Source organism: Sciurus carolinensis, chromosome 6 (genome assembly GCF_902686445.1).
Source record: "Sciurus carolinensis chromosome 6, mSciCar1.2, whole genome shotgun sequence".
Classification (NCBI taxonomy): domain Eukaryota; kingdom Metazoa; phylum Chordata; class Mammalia; order Rodentia; family Sciuridae; genus Sciurus; species Sciurus carolinensis.
Window position 1 is genome coordinate 103,907,411 of NC_062218.1, and position 22,389 is coordinate 103,929,799.

The following is a 22,389-nucleotide window of genomic DNA, read 5'->3' on the forward strand; positions in this document are numbered from 1 at the left end:
TTTTCCAATGAGATCACATTCATTGGCACTGGGATTAAATCCAACATCATTTTGGAGGACACCATTTAACACAAAATACCAGACATAAATGAGCAAACATGAAAGATGAAAAGAAACTTTGGTACCACCAGATCTCCAGTTTCATCCCCTGAATTCCCTGAGTTCCCCAGTTTCTTGCTTCTGTTGGGATCCTCTGAGCTTCACCAGGATCCTTCCTGTAAATCTCTTTTGGTGCTTAATTTTTTTTTTCAAAATTAATTTTCATATATTAAAGTAAACTCAGGAGTCTGAGGCAGGAATATTGCAAATTCAAGGTCAGCCTCAGGGACAGAGTGAGACCCTGTCTGAAAATAAGAAATAAAAAGGGCCACGGCTTGGTGGTTTGAGCACCCCTGGGTTCAATCCCTGGTACCCACCCCCCCAAAAAAGAAGCTCTTTGTATAAAAGGTGAAGGCCTGAACCAAAGTAGAGGGGACAGAGATTAAGGGACAAGGACGAACTTCACTGAGATAGCTGCCTGAGGCTCTGGTGCCACCTGTCTGGGGTCCAGGGAAGGTGGTACAAGAAGAAAGCTGAGAGTTTGAGGCTGGAGTCTGAATGGGCTCAGGAGGCTGGCAGGGTAGGAGAGGCAGAGGACACATGGCTTTGCTGTCTGATTCTGAGGCACCTCTGGGCCCTCTTGTCTCCTCCTTGTCTGTGTAGGTCCAGCATTTGTACCTTGCAATGTTCAGCTTCATCTTCTGGGGCTGTCAGGAGTTCCTCCAGCATGTGTACCCCTCACTGGTTATATCAGCACAGTGAGGCTCCACAGAAGCCCAGAACTGTTGGGGGCATCATTCCCAGGGATCCGTGGCACATCAATTGGATCATCAGTAAATTCATATTCCTGGATCTTGGGCTGTACGTTTTTGGATTTGGGTCAACCAGGGCCAGGGCCTGGCCCATATCCCGCCTTCCCTTCCAGTTTCTGTTTCTTGGGTTGCCCATGTTTGCGGGGAGCTCCAAACTCATGATCTCAACCCAGCTTCAGGAATCGTGGGACACCTTTCTTATCCTGCCAGTCAGTAAGGATTAGGGTTTCAGCCTGGAGCACACACAGGCGCCAGCTGGCAGAGGACAGCAGGGTCTCAACCTCCAGCTGCAGGGTGTCCAGCTCCTCAATGCAGATGTCATCATCTTCCGAGGGGGCACTGCTGTGTAGCGAGGACACACCTTCAAGTGGTCCACCGATTTGAAGTCACGGAACTGCAACGGACTGTCCTTTAGCTCACTAATGGCCCAAGAGATGTAACCCTATGGAGCTCCCTGGGATGTGCTGGGGATTAAGAGATGATGCTCGTCAAGAGCCCTGATCAGTGCCTGGCACGGAAGAAGTGGGACTGCTTAATGGCTGCCCCACCCGTGGGTCACCTCAACATCCCGCCTTCAGCTTCCCAGTCCTCTAGGGAGCCCCTAACGCAGCCCCCGCCCCCTCTACCTCCTCTCCAAGGCCTCCCACGGTCACTGAACCGCAGGAGGGAGCGGGGAGCTGTGATCTAGCCTAGCAACCGCCCCGGAACTCAGGTGCTTAAATTAATTTGAGATAAGTTTTCTATTATTTTGAACTGAGACTCCTACCTAATAAGATGTAGGGGGGAAAAAATTAGCTGTTGTGAATTTATATGTCAAAAGAAAGAAAAGAAAAAGACCCTTTATTGCCCAAACTTCTTCCATCTCAAACCAGTCCAGCTCCTGAGACCTTTGAAAATCCAGCTGCCTTTCACATTTTCCTTTTCAACCCTTATTTTCATTCACCTTGCTTGTTTAAAAATTCAACAAGGAATTTATTCATCTTGTTTGTTTGGTAAAATTACATCCTTTAAGGTCAATTCACCTCACACTATGAGTACAAAAGGAGAAATTTTCTTTGGAACAGCAGTAGCAATTAATGGTGTGCATTTTGAAAAGCATCTACTTAAGATGCCTCCTGTCTGGGAAGACCAATTTTAAAAGACTGATTTTATACCAAACTGACAAGACCAGAAATTACTGAAGGGCAGTTATGGTCATACTACAGATAATAATAATGATGAGACCAAAGGCATACAGAGAGAATTTCAAAGGAAGTGTAACTTAGAAAGCTGAGAAAGACAACCTATGAGGCCTAACATGAGTACAATTTTTTCTTGTGCTAGGGATCTAATCCAGGACCTCACACATGCTAAGCCCATGTTCTAGTGCTGAACTACAACCCCAGCTCCTTAATGAAATTTTCTGGGGGTACTAGGAATTGACCTCCAGAGCACTTGACCACTGAGCCACATCCCCAGCCCTATTTTGTATTTTATTTAGAGACAGGGTCTCACTGAGTTGCTTAGTGCCTTGCTTTTGCTGTGACTGGCTTTTTTTTTTTTTTTTATTGTAAACAAATGGGATACATGTTGTTTCTCTGTTTGTACATGGAGTCAAGGCATACCATTTGTGTAATCATAAATTTACATAGGGTAATGTTGTTTGATTCATTCTGTTATTTTTTCCCTTCCCCCCCACCCCTCCCACCCCTCTTTTCCCTCTATACAGTCCTTCCTTCCTCCATTCTTGCCCCCCTCCCTAACCCTAACTCTAACCCTAACACTAACCCCTCCCACCCCCCATTATGTGTCATCATCCACTTATCAGCGATATCATTCGTCCTTTGGTTTTTTGAGATTGGCTTATCTCACTTAGCATGATATTCTCCAATTTCATCCATTTGCCTGCAAATGCCATAATTTTATCATTCTTTATGGCTGAGTAATATTCCATTGTGTATATATACATATATATATATATATCTACTGCAGTTTCTTTATCCATTCATCAATTGAAGGACATCTAGGTTGGTTCCACAATCTGGCTATTGTGAATTGAGCAGCTATGAACATTAATGTGGCTGTATCTCTGTAGTATGCTGATTTTAAGTCCTTTGGGTATAGGCCAAGGAGTGGGATAGCTGGGTCAAATGGTGTTTCCATTCCAAGTTTTCTAAGGAATCTCCACACTGCTTTCCTAATTTGCAGCCCCACCAGCAATGTATGAGTGTACCTTTCTCCCCACATCCTCACCAACACCTGTTGTTGCTTGTATTCTTGATAATCGCCATTCTAATTGGGGTGAGATGGAATCTTAGGGTGGTTTTGATTTGCATTTCTCTTATTACTAGAGATGTTGCACATTTTTCCATATGTTTGTTGATTGCTTGTAGATCTTCTGTGAAGTGTCTGTTCATTTCCTTAGCCCATTTGTCGATTGGATTATTTGCATTCTTGGTGTAGAGTTTTTTGAGTTCTTTATAGATTCTGGAGATTAGTGCTCTATCTGAAGTATGATTGGCGAAGATTTTCTCCCACTCTGTAGGCTCTTTCTTTGCATTGCTGATAGTTTCCTTTGCTGAGAGAAAGCTATTTAGTTTGAATCTATCCCAGTTATTGATTCTTGCTCTTATTTCTTGTGCTATGGGAGTCCTGTTGAGGAAGTCTGGTCCTAAGCCAACATGTTGAAGATCTGGACCTACTTTTTCTTCTATATGAGGCTGGCTTTGAACTCGAGATCCTCCTACCTCACCTCTCCCTGTAAGCTGAGATTACAAGTATGCGCCACCGCACCCAGCACCTTAAATTAATTTTAACAAGTTCTTTCTTTTTTTTTTTTTTTCCTTTTGTGGCGTTGGGGATCAAACCCAGGATATTCGTGCATGTAAGGCAAGTGCTTTACCCCTGAGCCATACCTGTAGCCCACCACAGATCTTTCTAGGGAGAGAATGTAAGGTCTTGGAAGGTGAAATGGGGGGCAGGAAAAAAGGACAGGAGGGAAAAGGCATAGGAGGCAGCCATGAGGAACCCCAAGGCAAAGGAAGAGTAAACTGAGTTATTTTGTAACAATAACTCTGGTTAGTTATTACTTGTTTTCCCCCAAAGGACTGATTGAGAAGATTGACTAAAACAGCAATATTACCTGTCAATCAAGTTCCAACCTAGAATAACAACTATCAGAAATAATCTGTTCCAAATCTGCATGCTGTCCAAAGAGCTTTACACACGTGTTCAATCTTCTCAACAATCTCAAGAGGTGAGCATCTTAATTTGGGTGGCGTGGAAACAGACTATGAGACAAAGATTTACATACAGGGGTTCTGGGGGTGCTTTGGAGAGATATACCATGAGGAAATAAAGAGTGCAGGATTGGGCAGAAAGATAATCTGCCCCCAAATTTGGTTCCATCTGAGACCTCAACCAATCCTCCAGGAAGCTCTGGAGCTAAGCACACCATTGAAGCACCAGGGCTGGGTGGACAAGTCTCCTGCAATGGAGGACAAGTCTCAGCAAGCAACACAACTGTGAGGTAGGTGAGGATCATAGGACCTGAAAGGGAAATATGGAGGGGAACACTACTGCGTTCTTACCATTATTATGCACAATTTACAGATGAATGGACTGAAGTATGGAGAAAGTAAATAACTCATGCAAAGAGAGCAGAATCTGGTTTCCCAAAACTTTTGTCTGCAAAGATATAATATAATGGGGGCAAAGTAAGTACAAGGAAAAGAAAACTGGAATAATCGGAAACTAGGACACACTGATTTCTTTTTTTTGTCTTTTTAAAATTTATTTTATTTATTTTTTTTTTATTTTTACACCCTGCATTTTGATTCATTGTACACAAATAGGGTACATCTTTTCATTTCTATGGTTGTACACGATGTAGATTCATACCATTCATGTAATCAGACATGTACATAGGGTAATGATGTCTGTCCCATTCCACCATTTTTTCATACCCCCCTCCCTCTCATTTCCCTCTATGTAATCTAAAGTTCCTCCATTCTTCTCTTACCACCCATTCTCCCACCCCCCTTTTATATCATTATCCACTTATCAGGAAAAACATTCAGCCTTTGGTTTTTTGGGATTGGCTTATTTCACTTAGCATGATAGTCTCCAATTTCATCCATTTATCTGCAAATGCCATAATATTATTATTTTTTATGGCTGAATAATATTCCATCATATTCAATAGATGCTGAGAAAGCGTTTGATAAAATACAGCACCCCTTCATGCTTAAAACACTAGAAAAAATAGGGACAGTAGGAACATACCTCAACATTGTAAAGGCTATCTATGCTAAGCCCACAACCAACATCATTCTAAACAGAAAAACTGAAAGCATCCTCTCTAAAAACTGGAACAAGACAGGGATGCCCTCTTTTACCACTTCTATTCAACATCGTCCTTGACACACTAGCCAGAGCAATTAGACAGACCAAAGAAATTAAAGGGATACAAATAGGAAAAGAGGAACTTAAGCCGTCACTATTTGGTGATGACATGATTCCATATTTAGAGGATCCAAAAAACTCCTCCAGAAAACTTCTAGACCTCATCAATGAATTCAGCAAAATAGCAGGCTATAAAATCAACACGCATAAATCTAAAGCATTTTTATACGCAAGCCATGAAACATCTGAAAGAGAAATGAGGAAAACAACTCCATTTGCAATAGCCTCAAAAAAAAAATAAAATACTGGGGAATCAATCTAACCAAAGAGGTAAAAGATCTCTACAATGAAAACTACAAAACATTAAGAAAGAAATTGAGAAAGACCTTAGAAAATGGAAAGATCTCCCATGTTCTTGGATAGGCAGAATTAACATTGTCAAAATGGCCATTCTACTAAAGGTGCTACACAGATTCAAGGCTCTGATGTTTTTAAAGAAAGCATAAGCTATTCAAAAGAAATGTTGGTGACTTGTGAAATCATGGGAAAACAAATTTCAAAAGGTAAACTTTGATACTGGAGAAATTACCCCCTAGATGTAGAAGATTCAATAATGACTGAATAATTCTTTCCCCACCGGGAAAATAAAAGTTCTGGTCCTAAAATTTTCATATTGGAATTAAGTTCAAGCAACCGCTTATTCTCATCTTCGTCAGTTCACCAAGCTGGATGATCTTATCAAAAGAACGGTTTGCTTGTTTGTTTGTTTTGATATTGGGATTTGAACCCAGAGGCACTTAACCACTGAGCTAAATACTGAGCTCCTTTTATTTTTAGACAGGGTCTTTCTAAGTTGCATAGAGCCTCTCTTGATTTCTGAGGCAGGCTCAAGCCTGTGATCCTCCTGCCTTAGCCTCCTGAGTCACTGGGATAACAGGTGTGCCCCCTACACCTAGCTTAATTTTATTTTTGAGACAGGGTCTCAAGAAATTGCCCAAGCTGACCTTGATGTTGCAAGCCACCTGCTTCAGCCTCCCAAGTAGCTGGGATTACAGGTGTGTTCTCCACCACATCCAAGTACCAAAGTCCACTTCTAATTAGATGTGGTACCAATGGCTCAGAATAAAATGCCTCCTGACTTTGCTTTAGTTTCCCAGTAGCTTCAGTGACTTATGCGTGGTATTATGCATTGATTGTAGGTACTTGGTTACCCTGAACCTATCCCTAAGAATGAACCCTTCCCTTAGTTAGAGGTAAGACAAAACAGACGCTACACGTAAATGTTGAAGGGCTAATTCCAGGAACATAGCAAAATTTCCTCTCACATGCACCCTAATATTATCCTTACACGTGACCAGGCATGGCAGCTTTGCTAATCTTTACTATAGTTATTTCCACTGTGTTACATCTGGTGACCAGGAGGCTAGGCAGCCTGTAGTTTCTGCATGAAATAACATTGTAGTGATGCCTTCAGAATCTCCTTAGGACAACCGATTAAGCAACTGTCAAAGGATAAGGAGATAATTCTTAGTCTCCCTAAGATGTTAATTAGTTCATCAACAGCTGCTTCCCTAACCTCAGAGTTGGAATAAAAAAGAAGTATAAATGGCAATTTTCCTGGGCACAAAGCTTAAAAGATTGATTCATCTACCATGACATAGGATGCCAAGCAGCCAAAAGGTACCCCATGACCTTGGAATGAATGACGAATGTCACAGCTTATGATTAGTCCTCAAGGAGACTCTAGAAGAAAGGGTCTCAGCCTCCCCTCTTCCAATCTGGGACTAGATGGAGTTGCCAAGAGAGGGGGAATTAAACAAGAAAAATTGGCAGCGCTAATTCCTGGGACAAGCGTTTCTGGGATTCAAAGGCCCAGTTAAAGTGAATAAATATGCTTGGGTAAGTCTATTTTCTACACACCCTTGTACTAGTATTTATCAAACATTTGTTATGCACCTGGCACAGATTAGAATATCAAGAAAAAAAGATGGTTCTTCTTTCAAAGGGTGGGATGGAATTGGTGGTTGTCTTTTCAGCATCCCTCTGCCTTCAGTCTTTAAAATAGAATCCTGTTCTCCTTCAGGGTTTCACACCACCTCTAATAATCACTAGCTCAGGAACCTGAAGGGAATTGACCCACCCTAAACCTCGGGTTGGAATTGACTGGCCTGCAAATGACCTCCATTGCCAGGAACTGGCAGTGCAATGGACATAAGGCCCAATCTGGACCAATGAGACTTGAATAAAGGTTCATCTGGGGGCTTCTGGAAACTAGTTCTGCCTTCTCTGAATGTGGGCAAGGACTGCCCCAACTGAGGAGAGCAAACATTCTGTTATTCCGCCTTCTGTCACTAAGACAAAATACCTGAGATAATCAGCTTAAAAGGAAGAGAGGTTTATTTTGGCTCATGATTTTAGAAATTTTAGTCCATAGTCATTTGGTTCCTTTGCCTTTGGAGCTGTGATGAGGTAGAGTATCATGGAGCAGAGCATGTGGTGGAGGAGGCTGCTCTCCTCGTGACAGGTGGGCAGCAAAGAGAGAGGAAGGCGTTGGGTACCAACATCCCCCCCAGTGACCTGACTTCCTGACTTCCTTCCATTAAGCCCCACTTTCTAAGATCAAAATCATAACAGACACCATCCCTGTGATGATAGGAGCCAATAATTGGAAAAAGGCTGTGTAATGTACAAAGCTGCTCTCCCCGCCCTTCCGGTTGCAGCCATCTCCCCGCCTCCCAACTACTGTCAGTCTGTGAACATCCTAGCTAGCTATTGGTTCATCAGTCAGCTTGCAAGTATCCTTCTCTGTTATTGGTCCCCTGTTAGCCTGGGGGAATTCAACTGCCTCAGGGTAACTACCCCGCCATATTTTCTCTCTTGCTTTTCTCTCCCCCTGACTCACTTTCTTTCTCCTTACTTTTCCACTCTCTATAGCGCATGCCCTTTCTCTTTCCCTTTCTTTTCCTCTCATTTTCTCTCCTACCATGCAGGGAAACACTCTATTTGCTTAATAAACTCCCTTATGTGATTTCCCATGTCTGGTGTGGTTTTTGTGGGATTCCTTAGAGGCTGGACTTGCAGAGAACACTGTAGGGACCCAGACCAAACTCTATTTTGTCACACTATTTTCATTGTCCTATACTAATAAATCCACTTCATAGTTTAAGCCACTTTGTAACTTACACTATTATTTCCAACCTTAAAAATCCTAATTAGTAAGTTGCGCATGGTGGTGCCTGCCTGTAATCCCTGTGACTTGGGAGACTGAGGCAGGAGGATCATAAGTTTGAGTCCAGTCTCAGAAAGACCCTGTCTCAAAATACAAAATAAAAGGGTCTGGAGATGTAGCTCAGTAATAAAGCACTCCTTGGTTCAATCCCCAGTACCAAAACAAAACAAACAAACAAAAAATTCCTTAGTGAAAAACTAACAGTCTAGACTTAGCTCCCCTAGAAAGATATTTTCTACAATCGTGTCATAGGTTAAAATACTCTGCTGGAACTAGATTGTAGTTAAGACAAGGAGGTCTTAATATTTCTTTGTATCTCTAGCACCCAATAAGCATTAAATGCTGAATCCTTCATGTGTTTCACATAAGAGAGTGTATAAATAAGGAACCTTGTAGTGGAACAGTTATTTAAATACAATAATAAAGGAAATAAGACAAGTTCTTAATAATAATAGCTAACATTTATTGGGCACTTAATACATGCCAGGCGCTGTTCTTTTTGTAAGCCTTAGAGTAATGTGCATGGATTAATCAATTTAATCCTCACCACAGTAGCCACATGCTATTGTTATCCATTTTATAGGTGAAGAAGCTGAGGCAAAACACAGCTTATAAGAAAGTTTGCCTACAATGAAAATTCTTAAATAACTAATGGCTAATAAAAATGAAATCTTCAAGTCTCATGCTTCAACCAACAGAACTTATCTAAGCCAGTATATAACAGGAGTGTTTCATCTTATAGACAGGATAAGAGGATGAGAAATACAGTTTTGCTTAGTTTTTATGTAACACTTTAATGTATTAGGTTGATTTATAGATTCTTGGAAACATGTTTTTACATGTTGCTACACTGTAAATGTTATTATAGAAGCATTTAATAATCCATGCTTTTATTGGTCCAATCTGTTACCCATACCATTTTACTAAAATGTATCAACTTGTTAACCTAGACATAACAAGCCATGTGTCTTTTGACCAAAACTCCCAATATTTAAATCCATATTAAGGTTCTTAAGAAAAAAACAGAACCAATAGAATAAATAGAGATATATAAGGGAATTTATTATGGGAGTTGGCTCATGTGGTCATGGAGACCAGGAAGTCCCACGACCTGCCATCCACAACCAGGAGAACCAAGAGAGCTCATGGCATAATTCTGTCCTAGTCCAAAAGCCTGGAACCAGCTGAGGGCACATCTCTCAGTGTCAGGCAGAACGCCTGAGAACAGGAGGCCCCTGGGCCAGTCCCAGAGGCTGTAGACCTGAGAACCTGGAGTTCTGATATGCAAGGGTCAGAGAAGATGGATGTCCCAGCTCCAGAAGAGACAGTAAATTCATCCTTCCTCTGTTGTTCTGTCTGTCTGGACCCTCGACACACTGGATGATGCTTTGGTGAGAGATCTTCTCTACCTATTCCACTGAATCAAATGCTGATCTCATCCAGAGACAACCTAAAGGAAACACCCAGAAATGTTTTACCAGTTACTTAGGCATTCCTTAACCAGTTAACACAGAAAATCAACCATGAAATGCCCCATGTCCTTATCTAAAATAGGTAAAAATGTAAAAATCAAAAGAGGAAGAGACAGAATAAAATCAATAAATATCTAAATAGGTAGTAATTGCTGTTTCTTCTTTCCATAATAATTTTTGGAGCCTCCCACACACTAGGCACTCTTCTAAATATGGAAAAAACAATGAACAAACCAAATCCAAGGAGCTTACTTTCTATGACAGAAACAGATGCTAAACAAATCACCACAAAACTAAAAACACATTACGTATTTGTCTTGGAGGAAAAGTGATGGAATGCTGAGAGGGAATAAAAGCAGCATCTAATTCTGTGTGTGCCCAGGGAGACTCTCCCAAGGAATTAACATCAAACATGGGCATGAAAGAGAAGAATCCTATGTGTCTTGGTTTTTCCCTCCCCAACATCCATACACATCCTTCTACAACCATAGCCAAGTCTTTCTGGAGAGATGCTCTACTTATATTCCTACCCTATGTGCCACCCTGCCGCTGAGACCTAGGCTAAGCTACAGAGTGTATTCCCTCTCTGGCTACTGTGATGACTCAGTGGGTCCAGGAATGAGCCCTTTTGACCTCTGCTAGACCAATCACAGTAGCAGGCCAAGATGGTGCGTGTGCTGCTGCAGTCTAAGCTGTATTCAGACACTCTTCAACATCAACCTATTCCTCCAAATAGAGCAAGTGAACTGAGATGCAGAAGAGGTGCCCAAGCAAGATCTGATGAGGTGAACCTCACATGCGTGTTATTGTAACTAGTCACTGTAGTAGAATTTCCCCAAAAGTGTTCTTGAGATACTTTGACTCGGTACATGGACAAACATGTATTATTAGGAGTCATTTCCCTTAGCTTTGTGTTCTAATTACAGGAATATAACTTAATGTTTCTGGCCCCTGTGGGCTCCCTTACTCACTTCTGCCTAACTGATGAGTATTAAGGAAAAATTGGATGTGGTTTATTTCCCTCCTGGTCTTTTGGGATCTTTTTTGGGGAAGATAGTATCTGCTTGTGTTCTGGGCTCTGAGCAAATGGGGCCCCACCATAGGAACAACCCACAGGTAGAAATGTCTGCCAAAGCCTGCAGTCCACTCTTAGGAAGCCCATAATTGTCCAGCACTTAAGCCACATTCCTCAAAGTAGCTTTCATTAGTAATGAAGCTGATATTTTAAGCTACATCTTCCTGATCCTGGTCTACCTTTCATATGGTACAAGCTTAATGGACTTGAATAAAGACCATGAATAAAGTAACAGTGCTTGAGTCCCCTCAAATAACTTAAAACTTTAAAAGCCATGAACAAAGTGACATTTATGGAACCCCCTCAAATTCCAACATGAATGAATCATCTTAATGTGTACTGGAAAAACATGACCAGTTACTTAAGCACAATTATCTTTTGAGGCATGGTGGCACTCACCTGTAATCCCAGCAACTTGGGAGACTGAGGCAGGAGGATAGCAAGTTTGAGGCCAGCCTGGGCAACATAGCAAGACCTCGTCCCAAAATAAAATAAAATAAATAAAAAGGGGTAGGGGCGTAGCTCAGTGGTAGAGCACCCATGGGTTCAATCCCCACTACCACACACACACAAACACACACACACACACACACACACACACACACACGTGGGTGCACTCACACACTATGACTTGATAGATATTACTGCTTAATATAAAGCTGATTCTTTCAAGGTCAATTTAACGTTGATGAAGCCAAAATATCAAGAAAACAAGAATAGGAGTGGAACAAAATTATGAATTATGTGAATGACAGAAGTTTGGAGATTCTATACCATAGAAGAGATTGACAGAAAGCATGTTGTGGCTCCACCCAGGAGTTTGATGATACAGCAAAGTACTGTCAGTTCAGGAGAAAGCTTTGTAAGTTAGTGAAACCTTGTATGGAATAAGAAAAGCATGGAATAGCAACATAGTAAGTTAAATTGGGAATATCGGTGTGAAATGATAACCTTTAAAAGTACATCAATAGCACTATGGCTTACTGTACATTCTAGAGCATTTCCAGAGCCTCGTTCCTGGGCTTTAAAATTATTTTCTACTAAAAGGAAACAGAATCACTTGGAGAATAGCTAATTCCATGATTTAGGACAGAAAAAATTTCAGAATATTTCTCCACTCTCCTCCTGCTGCAGAAAATGTTTCAGGGTTGGAGTGTAAAGGTTGAAAGTCAACATAAAGGGCCTCCCAATGAGTAGTGACTGTGTTTAAAATAAAAATTGATTTGGAAAAAGAAAGCTCAGATAATGAAAACAAAACAAAATAAATGTATGCCCCAGTCAAAAACTAGAATTTGGACCCATTCCGTTAGCCCCTTCCACGAGCCTCAGTTATGCTTCTTCCCTTTCTTCGTGTTTACTGTTACGTTTATAACTTCCTTTAGCTTTTTTTTTTTTTATTTATAGTTTTATCACCCAAATGTGCATTCTCAGATACTGTCATTTAGTCTTGCCCATTTAGAAACAGGGTGATCTGTCTTTTGAGGTAAGTTACCATTTGATCATCAAAGTCATGATCACCATCATCATCATGATAGCTTATAGAGTCTCATGAAAGTCTGTGACTTCAAAATGACTCAAGGTGGAAAATTTAACATGACGTCTGCCTCCAACTTCATTGCAGTACAAAAATAGTGAATATAATCTACTCTGCATGTTGTATCCTGATTTTAATAATTAGGAGGGCTTGATAGTTTTTCTATTAATTTTGTATGCTCATGAGACATAATCATCTGCCTTTCTCTGTCTGCTTAAGGAGAACGAACATTGGAAACTGGAAGCCAAATAATCCCAGAGAAAGTAGGTGCCAGGAAGAGAAGGGTCGCTCAGGTCTAGTGGGTGCTCACGATATCCAACAAGAAGGAGGGTTTGACAGTGTTTTCCAAGGTAACAGACCACCAGATGACCTGCAAAGGAAAGCACAGGCTCCACCCCTCAACTCCTGGGAGGTTAGATCTCAGTGCCAATAGGGAGGATGTCAGCTTTTAATGCTAAGACATAAAATCAATACTTGATTATGTCAAGATAATCAGTTATATAAGAATGGACAGGTGATAATTTTTTTTTTCATTTCAGGGGCAGATGCTAGATTGTAAAAATTAAACCCTAGGCATAAGATAAGGCCTGAAATAGCCTCACTGGCATAACAGACATCAGTAACTGTAGAAAAGCTTGCTACGGAAATGTGGTTTGGATTAGAATCACCTTGGAAGAAGCAATCAAGACTGCCCAAGAATTAATCATCCAGGGCACCAAGTCCTGCAATCTAAGCTGTTCTGATAAGATAATCTTTTCTCTGAGTCTGCCTAAGGATTCTGTGACCCCAGAAAGGAAAATGTAACAATAATAATATTGAAACCTGCAGATATATCAAAACGAGCATGGAAAAACAAGCACAGAGATGAGAAAAGCATCGGATCCTTGATATTGATGTTTTAGAATAGACTTAAGTGAAACTCTGGCAATTAGTCTGTAATTTTTGTTTTTATATGTTTGTGAGTTAAGGTGTAGAAGTGTTTAAAAGTATTAGCCATCTAAATATATAATTATATCTGGCTTAAATTGTTTAAAATGATTTGCTTAATATATATGTAATCAATATTTAAAGGCCCCAAGAAAAATTGGTTTTCAGTTTTTGGTATCAGATTCATGAGCTTAATAAATTGAGTATCAAACAAAAAAAAAATGATTGTGGGTTTTCCTTTCCATGCAAAAAAACCTTTGGACATAAAAGATTCAATCAGTAAAGACCTAGATAGAAGATGGTCTGACTTTATATTATCTATTCTTGGGTGACACATCATCCCAAAACTTCCTTCCTATCTCAAAACAATCCTTATTGTCTCACAGTGTATTGTCTGGGCCTGGCCTAGCTGAGTGGCTTTCCTCCCAGTTCTCTCCCAGGCTACAGGTAAGGTGTCGTCTAAGGTTGCTGCCCCCCCCCCTTTTTTTTTTCTTTTGGTACTGGGAATTGAATCCAAGGGTGCTTTGCCACTGAGCTACATCCCTGGCTTTTATTTGTTTAGTTAGTTACTTAGTTATTTAGTTATTTATTTCTAGACAGATTTTCCCTAAGTTGCTTAGGGTCTCACTAACTGAGGCTGGCCTCAAATTTGTGGTCCTCCTGCCTCAGTCTCTTGAGTCACTGAAATTACAGGCATGGTCCACCATGCCTGGCCAGTTACTGTCATCTTGAACTCAGTGGGAAGGAGCCCTGTGGTCACTGGCAGGGTTTGGTTCCTGGCAGGTTACTGACTGAGGGCCTCAGTTTCTCCACTGGCTCTTTCTTGGCAGGGGGCCGCCTTCTGCTCCTTGTCATGTGAACCCCTCCAAAAGCAGCTCATGTCACAGCAGCTGGCTTCATCAGGTGGATGAGCCAAAATAAAAATGAAAAACAAAGTTATAGCCTTTTGTAATGTAAGTTCAGCGGGGACGTACACCACTTTTGTGATATTCTGTTGTGAGAAGAAAGTCACCGGGTCCAGTCTGCACTCAGGGGCAGGTGATTATACAAGGGAATCCAGAGGCGGGTGTCAGTGGGAGCCACTCTAGAAGCTGTCCACTGGTGACATTTTCTTAAGGCACTGGCTCTAAAACAATACACTGAAGGTCCTATAGATGAAACCAACTATTCTATCTCTGAAAACAATAAATCACCAAATATTTATGAGCATCTATGTGCCAGACACTGTGGTAAGATTCTGGGATACAGTGACAGATGAGACAGAGTTCCTGCCTACAAGGAGCTCATGCTGAATGAGGAAGTTCAACATCTTAAGAGGAATTAACCACTCTCTATTCTCTTCCTTTTCTGACACCTTTCACTATATTCTTCAAATATTCATTTAGTTCTCTGGCTACTGTGAAACAATGATGTCCTTGAGGGAAGATACAAACAGTTGTGACTGTTCATGTTCTTCACATGACCTGACACACATGAAGCCTCCAAAAACGTAACACTTCAAACCTAAAAAAGGCAGGCATGGTTGATTATCTATAAGTCACTTACACCTTAGTATAAATTAATGGTCCTAATCTTCTGAGAAATAATCATTGATAGGGGAAGAAGTGCTTGGGAGCTAGATAGAAGTAGTGATGCTAAGGGGACTCTGCAAAGTGAAAGTTCACAGTGTTACAGGAAATTAGGCAACTCTAGTGTTGTCAAGGCATGACTTAACTGCCCCCTTCCTTCCTTCTTTTCCTCCCCACCACCAACTCTCAGCAATGAGGAGGTTCTACTGTAGTTCCAGGTCTTTTCTCCTCTGGGTTTTACATGTTCTTTAACACAGGCAGCAATTATATGCCATAATTTTGACACTGACATAACTTTATTTCTCTCTCACATAATTGCATGAATGTGAACTCTCTATAATTACTGTGTTTAATTAGAAAATGAAGAGATGCAACTAATGAGGACAGGTGATAAAAACAACTGTGAACATTTCTTTTCAAATTTACTTTTAGCATAAAATTCACTCTGATTAAGCTCTAGTGAACCACAGAGTTTTTTTTTTTTCTTAGAAATGTCACCAGTGCTCATTGAAATGAATATATTACCAGAGTGATTCATATCTGGGCAAGAGTTAGAATTTTAAAAAAAAATCAACTTCCCTATGACTTAAGCTTAATTGATGTTTTTTGGTCAGTTGGATTTGGAAAGGTAAATCATGGGTCACACAGTTAATGCTGAATACAGTTTTTGAGAGGAGAAGGGGAGGGAAAGGGTAAGAATCGGGGCAATCAAATTATGCTATATGCATGCATGACAGTACAGTCCAATGTCATATCTAACCATAATGCACCAATTGAAAAATAAGTAGAAGACAGACCAATGACTAGAAGAAGGTGAGCAGGGGATGTATTAGGGATTGAAATGGAGAAAGCTATTTTATACATTTATGAATATGTCAAAATGAACCCCACTGTTGACTATAGCAGTATAACTATAATGCACTAAAGAAAGTCTTCATACACTGACAAAATCTCACAACAAGCATCCATTGCTTAGTTAGGGAAAAAAAAAAAAAGTTTAAATCTGCAACTTACTCTTCCTGGAAATCTTACCTGAAAGTCAACCTGAAAGGCAGAGACCTAGGGACTCTGCCTTTCTTGCCCCACCAAATCTGCAAGGCAAGCAGGGAGGGAAACAAGCTGCCATTTCAAACCACAGTGTCTTCCAAGAAGGGCGGGTCTCAGAAAGCATGGCCCCTGAACTCTGCAGATCTTTGTGTGTGTGTGGTACAGATAGGTCTTGAGGCTGAGCCACAGTTGGAAACAGGGGCCAAAGAGATGCGTTGCTGTGCTAACAAAATACTAGTAAGAGTAAACTAAGATGGGGAGGCAGAGAAGGAAGGTGGAACCAGTAGGTTGGTTCCATGGTTTCAGTGAGCAGCACAGTGAGTAAAACAAGGTTTACAAGGTTTTCGCATCATTGTGACTAGAGATCAGCCTCCGGTATGCCATTCAGTACTTCCATGCCCAGTGAGACCAGGCATTATTGAGGACCACAGGAAAGGTCCACTGTTTAGTCTTGTGGGTGTGACATGGAAAGAAGCAACTTGTGTGGGACCAAAAGGTGATCAGTAAACTGAACTAATTTCCTTGTTAGGATGATTGAGGGTGTTGGTAAATGCAAAGCTTAGATCAGGGTTCTGGTATAAGGAATATAAAGAAATTTAAGGAATATAAAGGTATTATATGCTTGTTAAATTGGTAAATATAGTGCATACACAGCCACCAAACTGGGCCCAGCTAAGCTTTCTAGTAGAGGAAATGAAGTCACCAGACTAAGCAGCAGTGGTGTTTTTTGCAAATGAAAGCTAAATTCAAGTATTGTGCTGAGGCCCAAGATTGAAATCCTATTAACGATATTGAGTTTTGTGCTTTACTACCAAGTTACATCCCTAGTTCTTTTTATTTTTTACTTTGAGACAGAATCAAGTTGCTGAGGCTCATCTTGAACTTGCAGTCCCCTGCTTAGCCTCATGAGTTGCTGGGATGACAGGAACGTACTACTATGCCTGGCTCATTTTTTGATTCTGAGAACCTATTAAAAATGCCTACAAGGGGCTGGGGAGATAGCTCAGTCGGTAGAGTGCTTGCCTTGCAAGCACAAGGCCCTGGGTTTGATCGCCAGCACCCAAAAAAAAAAAAAAAAAAATGCCTACAACTTAGTAGAAATCCAGTGAAAAATAGTTCAATGAATAAATGAATGCATAAATGTTGAATTTTTAAAGACATGCATTCGTTTTAAAAAATTGTTGAGCTTTCAAAGGATACAGATTATTTTAATCACAGTATCATGGTGGTTCTTAATTTTCGTTTTTTTTCCTAGATCTGAAGGTATTCTTGTAGTCCTGGGAGTACTAGCTGGCTAACCTTGCACTAATACTTCCCAACCCACTGGTAAATGTTTGTAAGGTCACAAATCAGAAAGTGGATAGTTTAGCACGAACTTATTTCTACCAGTAGGCAAAGAACTAGGTATGTATATCTCTGTCTTTTTTGTTGTTGTTGTTCATTGCAACTTTATTCAAAGCAGGTAAAAACTAGAAATAGACCAATATCCATCAATAACAAAGTGGAATGAAAGGAAGGGAAGGGGGATGGGAATAGGAAAGACAGTAGAATTAATCGAATATAACGTTCCTATGCTCACATATGAATACATGGCCAGTGTAACTCCACATCATGTACAACCACAAGAGTGGGGTTCTAATTGGAATGGGTTGCACTCCCAGTATGTATAACATGTCAAAATTCACCCTACTGTCATGTATATTTAAAAACAATAAATAAAATACAGAATTAATTAACAATCTATAGTACATGCATACAATAAATACTCTGCAATAAAAACAAATGGAATCCTGATACATGCATGTACATAGATGGATTCAAATATGTACATGTGTCTATTCTGAACAAAAGAAGTTATGCATACATATATTTATATATTTTTTACATCAAGGTTTGTAACAAAAGAAAACAATCAATTAAAACAATGCTGTTTCATGGGAAATTAGGGCAAGGTTTTACTCGAAAGGATAGAAGGGAAATTTGGGGGTTTTGGTTTAGTTTCATATCTTCCTGGATCTTAAGATTACATACATGTATGAATTCATTAATATGTGCATGCAGCAAATGTGCACTTATGAGTTTTATACTTCATTTTATGTATTTATTACTCGAAAGAAACATTAAGCAAATATTGAAAAAAATATTTATGCTGATTTAGCATGACATACACTAATTAATTAAATAATGAATAGAGAATTAGACGCATGGTAGGTTTCTGAAAAAGTGAACAAGGAAATGGTAATTATTGATCCAGATAGAGTCTATGAACATTTCCTCTTTTTTTCAGACTTTTTAACCACAATATGTTGAATATAAATATACAGTAAATTCATACCAAGAAAAGTGTGGATCAATAATGCTAGGCCCAAATTAAAATGTAGGTAGATGGCAACAGAATTTAGGACATAAATAACCCCTTCTATTATCAAAAGTACTTTATAATAATATTGGGGGGTAGGGTAGAAACACTGTTACATTTAAAGGTATACATTTGTCTTTTATTCTTTAGGTTGTACATAAAACTACTTTAATCAGAATAGTTAAAAAGGACCAGTTTCATCAGTTAAATTCTACAAATTTAGTTTTATGTACTAAATACATTTTTCTTAGGCTTCAAATGAAATTCTATCCAGATGATTTGGTTCTTGTTTCCATGCACACATATTTTTTTTATTGCTTGTTTAGAAATAAATGCTTAAAATTTGAGGATTAATTCATTTCTAAATAAATGTATTATTCCTCTGTCTTAGTGTAGAATGAGTGGCTATATAGTTTAGGAGCACTAAAGCTGACTACTAGCTTAGAGAAGATAAAAATGCTAACTCAAGGGCAATTGATATTTAATATCTAATACAAAATTGACCTTTATTAACATTATATATTTCTGAGTTTATTAATTAGTGGGTGGTTCTTTGGATAATAATGTAACCTAACATTGTCATCTTTACAACTACAAAGAGTAAATTGATTTTTAGCTTTCTATATTAATTACAGCAAGAAAGTGTTAGTTTTTTTTAAGTGGAATTTTATTAGTATAAGTCTATTTTAGAGTAGCTTCTATTTTTTATTTCATCACTGATTTCTAATTTCATTCCATTATGATCTGAAAGAATGCAAGGTATTATCTCTATAGCATCTTCTCCCAACACAGCAGCTAAAGTGGTCTCATAAAACAAATCAGATCACGATCTGCCTCTGCTCCATACCTTTTTATGAGTCTGCATCCAATCAGGAAGACAGACTCTTCTCTGAATATTTCATACAGGGGGAATAGATTACAGGATTTGGTTACAAAGATTAGTAACCGAGGGAAGCCACAACCACCCTCAGCTGTAGGAATAAAAGGGAAACTGGTATTACACCAAACCTACAATCCAAGCCATGAGAGTGGCTCCTGATGGGACCAAGCTGCTGGACCCAGCTTCTCAGCTGCTCAACTACCGCTGCTAGAGCAGCTGCTCTGTGGGAAAGGCAACCAGGACCTGGTCCAAAAAGAGGAAGGCCCTTCCTTCCTCCCATCTTGCACTTCCTGCAGGTACCTCTCATTGGCAGAGCCCGACAGGAAGTCATCATCAAGGAAGTCTGGGAATTGTAGTTTGCAGGTCCCCTGCTGCAGCATTAAGGGGAGAGTACAGAGGAGAGTGCATGAGGTTGACAGAGAACAGCCCCTGTCCAGAGCAGCATCTCACAGGAGTGCACAGTCTCGAGGCTTCTGAAGAATAGGAAAGCATCCCCTCGCTCAACGCTCACAGCCTTCCCCGCTGAGACCCTTTACCACCTGTCCCCAGGCACACACTACACCCACACTGGCTTCTTTGTTGCTCTTCTTCCTAGGAGTCTAACGCTTGCCATCTCCTCTACCTGGAATGATCTTACTCCAGACACCACAACTCACTCCCTCTGCCCCATCACACCTTTATTTAAATGACACCTTTTCAATGATGCCACCCTGAAAACTAGAACTGAAACAGTGTCCAAATCTCCATCCCTCCTAGTGTCTTATTTTTCATCAATGATGTATCCCTTTCTAATATACTGGACATTCTCTTCATAGTTGTATTATATAAATATATTTTTTCTGTATTTTATGTTATATATTTACCACATATATAACATGTATATTATTATATAAATGTGTGTATTTAGTTATCTATATTCCCCCACTGAAACACAGGATCCACAGGGGCTGGAGTTTTGTCCATTTCATCTACTAAAAACTCCTTGATGTTTGATAAAATAACTGTTGATAGTCAACAATTAACATATTGTATACTTAAAATTTGTAAAAGAGTAAATGTTAAGGGTTCCTAGCACAATTATAAGTAGATAATTGCAGAATTAATAAAATAAAAGCAATCCTTAATAGATGGGTTTATTATGAAATTTTGGGGGTGTATTGTTTTGTTGTTTTGTTTTTGTTTTTGTTTTTGTTACCAGGGTTTGAAACCAGGGAAATTTAATCAGTGAGCCACATCCCCATCCCTTTTTATTTTTTATTTTGAGACAGAGTCTCACTGAGTTGCTTAGGTCCTCACTAAGTTGCTGAGGCTGGCTTTGAACTTGCAATCTTCCTGCCTCAACCTCCCGAGCTGCTGGTGAGATTTTTTTAAATTATAGGCACTTAAGAGCATGGATAAGGAAGAGAAGCTAATAAGGCTCACACCTTCTCAATTGTGCAGCTCCCCTAAGCCCACTAAGGTAACTGGAGTGTCACTCATTGATAGAGTATTTGTTTTGCCAGATCTGGGTTCAATCTCCAGCACACACACACACACACACACACACACACACACAGTCACTAAAACTAGGAATGTGTCCCTTGTATGTACTCCAAATGTTCCCTCTAATTATCTTATCCCAGACACTCTACTGTAATTATCTGCTGTGTCTCTGCCTCCTGCACTACAACTCTACAACTGTAAGATCCACATGATACCGAGGGACGGGTGCCTCTCTGAGCAACGGCATACATCAAGGACCTAGCAGTACTGTCATGCAGGCCTGTGAAGCTCAAACTGTACTTGTGGTCGAATTTTTCTGTCAAACCAGAATACATATAATCTCTGGACATCACTTCTTTCCCTGGTGTTCTGGAAAGGCAGAAGGGTCAACAGCTATGAGAAAACATAAGAAGAGGCAGGAGGTAATTAAGTATGGAAGCAAAGGAAGCTAATGATCAATAGTAAGAAAGGGCAGGCAAAATCGTGATGGTTGTGAAAAACATTTTCATCCTTTTTATTAGAAGTATTTATATTGCCCAAGAAGCATTCCATTGCTAAAGTATTTTAACAGCTAAATATTAGAGATTAACAAACAAATCTTGAAAAAATGGTTACGTTTTTTTGAAATCAAAATCATCATTAGAAAAGCAATGGGTCTCAATAGATAACAGATTTTATAGTGCTATTCTCAAAGGACATGGGGAGTGGATGTTAGGGCTACCAAGGTTCATTAACAAAAGTTTTTTTCTAATTTACTAACAATCTTTAAGATAAAAGAGTCCACAGTATGTGCTTCTGTGGACAGTAGAAATATAATTGCCAAAAATCAGTCTTGTGCAGTTTTTCTCTTGGAGGTTTTCCAATAGATACCTATAAAATATGTGTCATCTTTTATGTAGAGATTGTGGCTAGATATTAGACTTAAAATAGATCTGTTTATTTGGTAACCATTCAGGAGCTGAAAAAAACCTTATCACACACATTCTTGAGCACCAAATTTTTCATAAATAGCTTTAACTTGGCTTATAACCTCAGTGGTTAGAGGCACTCAAAATGTCCCATCTCATCTTGACCTAAGGAGTACTACTGCTTACTGCCTGCATGGGTGTTACCCGAGAAAAGCACCCAGGAGAGACTTTGGAAGGACAGGTCTCCTCAGCTTGCCTATCTCCAGGACGAACATCCTGTTTTGTTTGTGGTGGCCTGCTGGGATATTCAGTGTTGGCTATCTGTTTAATTAGAAATTCAATTTGACCAATGACGATTTCAGATGTATTATAAGTAACAGGAATTAAGTTCATCAGAAAGCTGTCTTTTTAGTCCGGTCTTACCGCATCATTTTGCAAAATACCTCCCAACCAGAAAATAATTTCAACCTGCTGCCTGAAGTGTACATTTATTTGTTCACTGGTGCAAGGAGAAAACTGAGCTAAATCAAGTGAGATACATGCACGCATAACTGAAAGGATAATTTTAGAACAGGTTTCAAAGCTGACTCTGATTCAAAAATGCCCCTGCTACTTAGACCCACATGGAGATGCTACCAGCCTCACAAAATGTCATTGAATAATTGAGTTTTGCT

At 39.8% G+C, this 22,389-nt stretch overlaps 1 pseudogene; it reads right to left on the reverse strand.

Annotated features, from left to right (window-relative positions):
• Window positions 1-603: 603 nt before the first annotated feature.
• Window positions 604-22,143, reverse strand: LOC124986368 (transcriptional adapter 3-like; annotated as a pseudogene).
• Window positions 22,144-22,389: the final 246 nt, after the last annotated feature.